Source organism: Pundamilia nyererei, unplaced genomic scaffold (genome assembly GCF_000239375.1).
Source record: "Pundamilia nyererei isolate P.nyererei 1_Seehausen unplaced genomic scaffold, PunNye1.0 scaffold00043, whole genome shotgun sequence".
NCBI classification, from domain to species: domain Eukaryota; kingdom Metazoa; phylum Chordata; class Actinopteri; order Cichliformes; family Cichlidae; genus Pundamilia; species Pundamilia nyererei.
This window is the reverse complement of record NW_005187444.1, coordinates 576,424-585,000: the sequence shown is the minus strand read 5'-3', so window position 1 is coordinate 585,000 and position 8,577 is coordinate 576,424.

The window sequence follows — 8,577 nt, the reverse complement described above, 5'->3', positions numbered from 1 at the left end:
AGAATTCTCTTGTTAATGTGTTGCTTCCGTAACTGGATACCCAGCAAGATTGCCAGTCTTCTAGCTTGCTTACTTGCCACAAGTGCACTGTGCCACCTACCAATAGAAAGGAAAAAATAATGTGCACATTTCCACGAGAGAAATCCCACGCCTGACTCTATCCTAGCCATTCTATCCTCGCTTTTTACATCCAACACAAAAACTGCAGTCGTGGTGCTTTCGATTGTACTCAGAACTCGGAAATTCTGCCTTCTGAATAGGAAGATGTAGGTAACACCAGACTGCAGATGAGCTGCATACAGGGCTGGACTGGGACAAAAAAATCGTCCCGGGCATTTTGACTAGAGACTGGCCCAAAATCATAAAGTCTTTGAATGAAAATAAACACTGTTGTGACAGTGATGTACACTGTTCTGATGGTATATATGTATCAATCTATCAATCGTTTGTTGTAAGACGCAGATAATTATTTTTTTAAAAGTGAGACATTTTAAATGAGAATAAGAAAGTATTTCCTTGTGCCCCCCTATTTCCTTGAAGGCCTTTTAATTCCCTACATGCCCCCCTGGCAACACTTTGCTAGACCCGCCCCTGCACAGTTACCAGCTGTCAGCTACTTAGAAAAGGATCCTGGTGTTATTTGTCTCTCAGAAACAGTTCACAACTTCCCTTCAACTCATTCATGTCACCTAAAAGGTAAACCTGTTTCTCCATCACAGCTCTGATGATTCAGTAAGGACATCTCCTGGTTTCATCCGCTCCGACCGCGATAGCCACCGCACGAAGTAACGAATAACGAGCCTATCTAAATCCCAGTAACGAGTAACGCGTTCCCGGTTTTGGCATAATAACTAGTTACTGTGCTCGTTACCACAATAATAACGTAGTTACTGTAACGCGTTACTTAATAACGCGTTAGTCCCAGCACTGGTATTAAGGCATTATGTTTTGAAGGAATATACTGCTTTCCATACATGATCTTTTATTGTGATCTTGGCTAACACTGATTTGAAATGTGCCTCTGCTTAGTTTGTGTCTGGATTCATTCAGCTCACCAATCATCTGACCATCTGCCCCTCAGTAGGATTAACTGAAAAAATGCTATGTTAGTGAAACTGATCTAAACTGAATATGAGTTGATGCTTAATTAAGCAAAGCGTTCAAAAATCTCAGTTGCTTTAGCCCCGTCAGAGAAATACATGTTTGATACATCAGCCAAACAAGTCAACATGCAAACCTGTCCAACACCATAACACAACACTGCAATAACCCTTCAGACTGTGCATATGGCTTTCTTCATTCCAACAATTAATTAGTTTCAGCAGAAACTGAACACCCAGAATGTATGATAAACACGAAGATGCGGCTCATATTTTGACTGCACATGTTCAAATATGTACGCCATCATAACATGCTCAACTGTCATTTTAGCTTTTGGACTTTATACAACAGAAAAATATGAACGGAAATGTGAGATACTACCTTTTATATATATTAACTGTAATTTAAAAAAAACAAAACAAAAACCTGAATATCAGAGTGATGTGGTGCTTAGCACTGTTGTCTCAGAAGTGGATTCCTGGTTTGAATCCACTGGCCTACTGGGACCTTCCTGTGTTGTCTCTGGGTATTCCAGCTTCCTCCCACAGATATGCATGGGTTCAGTTAATTGGTATTTCTAGAATGGCTGTCTCAAGAATGATTGCCTGTCTCTCTGTGTTAATTACTGCAGCAGTCTGTTGAACTGTCCAGGGTTTATCCTGCATTTTGCCTTACGACATCCAGGATAGGTTCTGGTTCCCTTGTGGCTCAGAACAGGACAGGCAGAGAAAATGGATTTAAAACTACGATATATTAAAAATCTTTATCATGAATAAAATTAGGTATGGTTAGTTATGAAAAAACTACTTTATGATATGCAATTTTGGTACTAGTAGTTCACCTTTACTTCAGTTTTCTTTGACTCGTTCTAAGAAAATCCTGTCTTTCTGCTTTCTGCTCAAGTAGCCCTAAAAATCACCAACAACATGGATTTATGACTAAAATAACAAGTAATTGGCCACAGTCTCTACATAGTAGACTAGCTTATAGCTTATAACCGGAGGGTTAAAAGACTGTGGGCATCTGAGTAATCTAATCTATAATGAGACAATTGTCTTTCAGCTAGGACAAAGACAAAGAAATTATTTTACACAGAGTGGTGAAGGCTAGAAGACAAAAATCTCCTATATGCTACATGTTGTGTACACAGAAATCTAAAAAATTGTAGTGTATATTTAGCATGACCTCTTTCTTTTCCCTATTACTAATATACCAGTGGTTTATTCCCACTTGGCACCTTGTACGAAGATATCTCTTCTATGTGTGTCTGCTTAGGTGTGAGAGGCATGGTGTTTTCAGTCTTAAAAAGCAAATACATGTATAAACATGAGTCCCTTATTTGAATCCAAAGAAGTAAACACTACTTATCTGTAGGATCTGACAAAACATTTTCTTTGGTATGATGTGATCAGTGCGGTACAGCACAGTTTCTCTGTACCACTGAAACCTCAACTCCAGACAATAACTGCGTTTATCCTCATTTCAAAAAAGAAACATATCTTAAATATTTAACAGTCTTTCCTCAATTGCTGTTGCTGAAACCATAGTTCAAAGCTGAAACGTTTGTCAGATAATAAGCTATGCATGCTTTCTGTGCATTGTAATAACGTTCAAAGAGATTCACCATTTCTTGGTCTTTCTAGGTGCTACCATTCTTTTCTCACCAAGAAGCATGAAAACACTGAAATTTTCTCATGAATCTGGCTTGAGGCAATATTTTTACATGTTACTGGAAAGGTGTGTGTTTCTCACCCTACTGAGTGATCTGAGACACCTTATCTGTCACTAATTTCTGTGAAACGGTGGATAAGATGTGAAATTGGATGTGATAAAAACTATTGCCTCTGGAAACGAGCAAAAGATGGATTAATTTGAGATTTACATAGAAGATTATTGAAAACAGGACACTTAAAACATTCAGTTGCAATATTGTCTGTCTTTGAAATGTGTGCATATTTACTGCTAAAATGTATTGATCCCCATGCAGGTCCTGCTGTCTGTAGTTTAAATATGTGCAAAAAAGAAGCAATAAATAAATTTGACATAGTGTGATTAAAACTGCAAACAGCTGCACTGTTGTGGTAATACTGGTTCTGGTACTGAAGAGACAAGTAAATAGGTCATTCGATTAAGTTAAATGAAGCAGTTCAAAGACTGTAGTACCAAAAGAATACACATTGGCTTATAAGACTGAGTCTGTGTATTTGATTTACAAGTGCAGTAACTTGTGAAATGACATTTTACTGCAATCCAGCAATAAAAAGTTTGCATGTTTTTTGTTTGCTTTGACTCACGGGTACCATTTAGATGTGCACCCATAAATATTTAAAGGTTTAGTTAGTTTGTTGTGTCCATCAACTGTATGGGTACACATTGCACAGACGAGATGACTGACATGGTATCTTTGTTCTTCGTTTAAGAACAATGTAAAGCAGTTTCAAATTAATGATAATTTTGTTTGTTTGATTGTTTGTGTTATTATTGGAAATGACCTTTTTTTTTACTTCTTCCTTTTTGTGAAATAAGAGAGTATATTAGAATAGGGTAGAGTCTGCAAAGGCAGACTTTGCTTGTCTCCTGGGATGCAACAGTTTGACAAAGTGAGAGAACAGCAAGACACAGGAGAGCATTGAGCAAAGCAGCTGAGATATCTGCATCGGTGCAAGAATGCAGTCGCTGGCTCTGGAGAGTCACTCAGTACCCTCCAAAGCAATCTCCAATTCCCCTGAGAGATATTCTGTGACTCTGTCCTCAGCCGCCATGCGTCCTGGACAGAGTGAGTCACTCAGTGATGGAAATTACCGTGTTTAAAAAAACTGAAAAGAAGAAAAACATGGAATTCCACTTCCTCAGATTAGAATCTAGGCAAACGGAAATGTGCAACTGAGAGTATGTTAGGTGAAACATTTATATGATGACGCGGGTGGTGACAGCGATGCATGCCAAATATGTGAGCTACTGTCTGCAGAGCATCTAGCATTACACAAACTATCATTATCAACATGCCATTGAGCAAGGCATGCAATATCATGGTGTTTTAAGGTCAGTTCACTAAACTGAGTCCATTTGCTCACAAATTTACCACGAGATCTATTCTTTAAAGAAGCAGTGTTAGCAGTGAAGATGACACATGGTCAAATACTGGAGAGGCCAATGAAGAGTTCAACAAATATTATGTAGCATTTGACCAGACACAGTGGGTCTGCTCAGTACTGTTTACAAATATTCTCATACATGGCTAACAAGCCAAAGAGTGAAAGAGAATTTGCGGAGAGAATTCTGTGTCACCCTGTAGCGGCGTAGGAGGACTCAGAGCACCAGCTTATGCCAGACTGAGGATTACTACCTCCACTCCATACACGCATTAATTCACTGCTCAAAAGCTCTCTATTAGATTAAAAAGCACTTTCTGTGTCATCACGAGCCAGCTTGTAAGGTTTGGTGTGTGTTTATTTATTTATTATTTTGTTTATTTGCCGTTTATTTGTGGCTGACCACATCGTGTTCGTTATTCTTCTTCATTACTCACGCTTTCCATCTTTCAGTTTATGTTCTGTTCACTGTTGTGAAAAATTATTTAGAGCCAACAGTGCATCAAAGATTGACAGATTGACAGGCAGAGATATGTGAACTGAATCAAAAGCAGAAGGGCCTTGACAGATGGATTAGTTTATGTACTGTGGAGTCGTTGCTGATTCAGGAATCTTTAAAAAAAACAAAACATGTGGAAATACACTAACCACCTGTCTAATATTGTGTTGGTCTTGCTTTAGCTGCCAAAACATTCCTGGCTCATCAAGGCATGGACTCCACTCAAACCTTCAAGGTGTGCTGTGGTATCTGGCACCAAGACGTGAGCAACAGAGTCTTTAAGTCCAGTACGTTGCGAGGTGGGGCCTCCATGGATTGGACGTGTTGGTTCAGCACATCCCACAGATGCTCAATTGGATCAAGATCCAGTAAGACATATACATACAGTGGGGCAAAAAAGTATTTAGTCAGCCACCGATTGTGCAAGTTCCCCCACTTAAAATGATGACAGAGGTCAGTAATTTGCACCAGAGGTACACTTCAACTGTGAGAGATAGAATGTGAAAAAAAAAATCCATGAATTCACATGGTAGGATTTGTAAAGAATTTATTCGTAAATTAGGGTGGAAAATAAGTATTTGGTCACCTCAAACAAGGAAAATCTCTGGCTCTCACAGACCTGTAACGTCTTCTGTAAGAAGCTTTTCTGTCCCCCACTCGTTACCTGTATGAATGGCACCTGTTTGAACTCATCATCTGTATAAAAGACACCTGTCCACAGCCTCAAACAGTCAGACTCCAAACTCCGCCATGGCCAAGACCAAAGAGCTTTCAAAGGACACCAGGAAAAGTATTGTAGACCTGCACCAGACTGGGAAGAGTGAATCTACAATAGGCAAGCAGCTTGGTGTGAAAAAATCAACTGTGGGAGCAATCATCAGAAAATGGAAGACATACAAGACCACTGATAATCTCCCTCGATCTGGGGCTCCACGCAAGATCTCATCCCGTGGGGTCAAAATGATCATGAGAACGGTGAGCAAAGATCCCAGAACCACACGGGGGGACCTGGTGAATGACCTGCAGAGAGCTGGGACCAAAGTAACAAAGGTCACCATCAGTAACACACTACAACGGCAGGGAATCAAATCCCGCAGTGCCAGACGTGTTCCGCTGCTGAAGCCAGTGCATGTCCAGGCCCGTCTGAAGTTTGCCAGAGAGCACATGGATGATACAGCAGAGGATTGGGAGGATGTCATGTGGTCAGATGAAACCAAAGTAGAACTTTTTGGTATAAACTCAACTCGTCGTGTTTGGAGGAAGAAGAATACTGAGTTGCATCCCAAGAACACCATACCTACTGTGAAGCATGGGGGTGGAAACATCATGCTACAGGGCTGTTTTTCTGCCAAGGGGACAGGACGACTGATCCGTGTTAAGGACAGAATGAATGGGGCCATGTATCGTGAGATTTTGAGCCAAAACCTCCTTCCATCAGTGAGAACTTTGAAGATGAAACGAGGCTGGGTCTTCCAACATGACAATGATCCGAAACACACCGCCCGGGCAACAAAGGAGTGGCTCCGTAAGAAGCATTTAAAAGTCCTGGAGTGGCCTAGCCAGTCTCCAGACCTCAACCCCATAGAAAATCTGTGGCGGGAGTTGAAAGTCCGTGTTGCTCGGCGACAGCCCCAAAACATCACTGCTCTCGAGAAGATCTGCATGGAGGAATGGGCCAAAATACCAGCTACTGTGTGTGCAAACCTGGTAAAGACCTATAGTAAACGTTTGACCTCTGTTATTGCCAACAAAGGTTATGTTACAAAGTATTGAGTTGTATTTTTGTTATTGACCAAATACTTATTTTCCACCCTGATTTACGAATAAATTCTTTACAAATCCTACCATGTGGATTCATGGATTTTTTTTTCACATTCTGTCTCTCACAGTTGAAGTGTACCTCTGGTGCAAATTACTGACCTCTGTCATCATTTTAGGTGGGGGAACTTGCACAATCGGTGGCTGACTAAATACTTTTTTGCCCCACTGTACATGTAAGCTATTTATGTACATAGCTTACCAGATCTTGATCCAATTGAGCATCTGTGGGATGTGCTGGACCAATAGGTCCAATCCTTATGCTTTCCATTTTTGGGGGCGATCGTGGCTCAAGAGTTGGGAGTTCGCCTTGTAATCGGAAGGTTGCTGGTTCGAGCCCCAGCTTGGACAGTCTCGGTCATTGTGTCCTTGGGCAAGACACTTCACCCATTGCCTAGTGGTCAGAGGGCCCGGTGGCGCCAGTGTTCGGCAGCCTCACCTCTGTCAGCGCGCGGCTACAATGTAGCTTGCCATCACCAGTGTGTGAATGGGTGGATGACTGGATGTGTAAAGCGCTTTGGGGTCCTTAGGGACTAGTAAAGTGCTATACAAATACAGGCCATTTACCATTTATTTCTGCCTTCCATGGCCACAGGTGTATAACATCAAGCACATAGGCACACAGACTTTTTCTATAAACATTTTAGGAGCTCAGTGAATTCCAGCGTGATACCATGATAAGATATCACCTGTGTAACAAGCCCACTTCGCCCAAGTTGCTACACACTTGTGGTCTTCAGGTTAGGTCAAGAACAATGCACAGTGAGCTTCATGGAATTGGTTTCAGTGGCCGAGCAGTTGCACCCAAGGCCTATATCACCAAGCTCAATGCAAAAACTCAGATGTAGTGGTGTAAAGCACACCGCCACTGGTGGAGGTGTGTTCTCTGGAGTGACCAATCACACTTCTCAATGACCCTAAAAATTACGCAAAAAGACACTAGAGTTAGATATTTAGCAGCAACATTTCTGAGGTGAACAATAAGAACCAGAACAATAACAGTCTGTTAGCATTAATAACTACATACACTATGGTACATACTAAATAAGGAATCTGTTTATACATTTAAAAAAACTGTATTTTTTCCTCGGTTTAGCAAAATAAAATAGTTCACGGAGTACAGAATGTGTTATTAGTGACTATTGAAAATACTTTTTAATTGTTTTTGTTTTAAAATGATCCAATATGTTTATCTTACAAAACTAGGAAATGGAGCATGCAGTGTAGGCTTTAAGGGCAGTTACACAATTACTATTGAGTATTTTCTCTGAGCACCAAAAAGTGTGCATGACTTGAACTAATTGTAGATGCACAGAGCTTGCAGTAGCTAGGACTGCGGAAAATGAATATGAGCTTGCAGCACAATTGTGCTCGTGTAATTTACCATTATTATAGTGACTTTCCCGAGCAATTGCATCTTCAGAGAGACGACTAAAAATCAATTTGGTCCAGACGGGGGCAGGCACAAAAGGCTAAGAAGGCCAACAAAGCCATCCCAAAACAAACACCAAGCCCTGATAGTTCAGTTCTGAGGAGAAGTATGGCATCAAGTGAACAATGCTAATTTGGGCTGAATACCTAGTTTAGATTTGGATTCAGCTTTAGATGACAGACTGGCAGCATTTATTTGGGGCCCAAATACTTAGTCAGAGCCTCCTGTCCTCCCCTGTGATTTTCTCCTCCCCTTCTCCTGGTTAATAATGCTGCACATTATTTCCCATGCATATAGCCATAGAGCGTGAAATCAATTTAAGAGCAGAGGAGTGTGAGAACAAACTGAACTGGAGAGGAATGTTTGAATTTCAATATTTTCTCATTTAATAAAGCATCCATGTGCGCTATGATTTAATAAACACTATGCACAAAGGGAGGGCTCAAGTTGGAGGAAGGGCTTCCTGCAGTTTTTGTTGGGGGTTAACCCTTGTGTGGTGTTCGTATTTTTGTTACTCAGCCAGTGTTCGTGGGTCTGGTGGACCCGCTAGAGTTTTGGCTTTCCAAATTAACACTATCAAACAATTTTATGTTAAATTACTCAACAGATGTTTACTTCATCCCAATTACAAGACA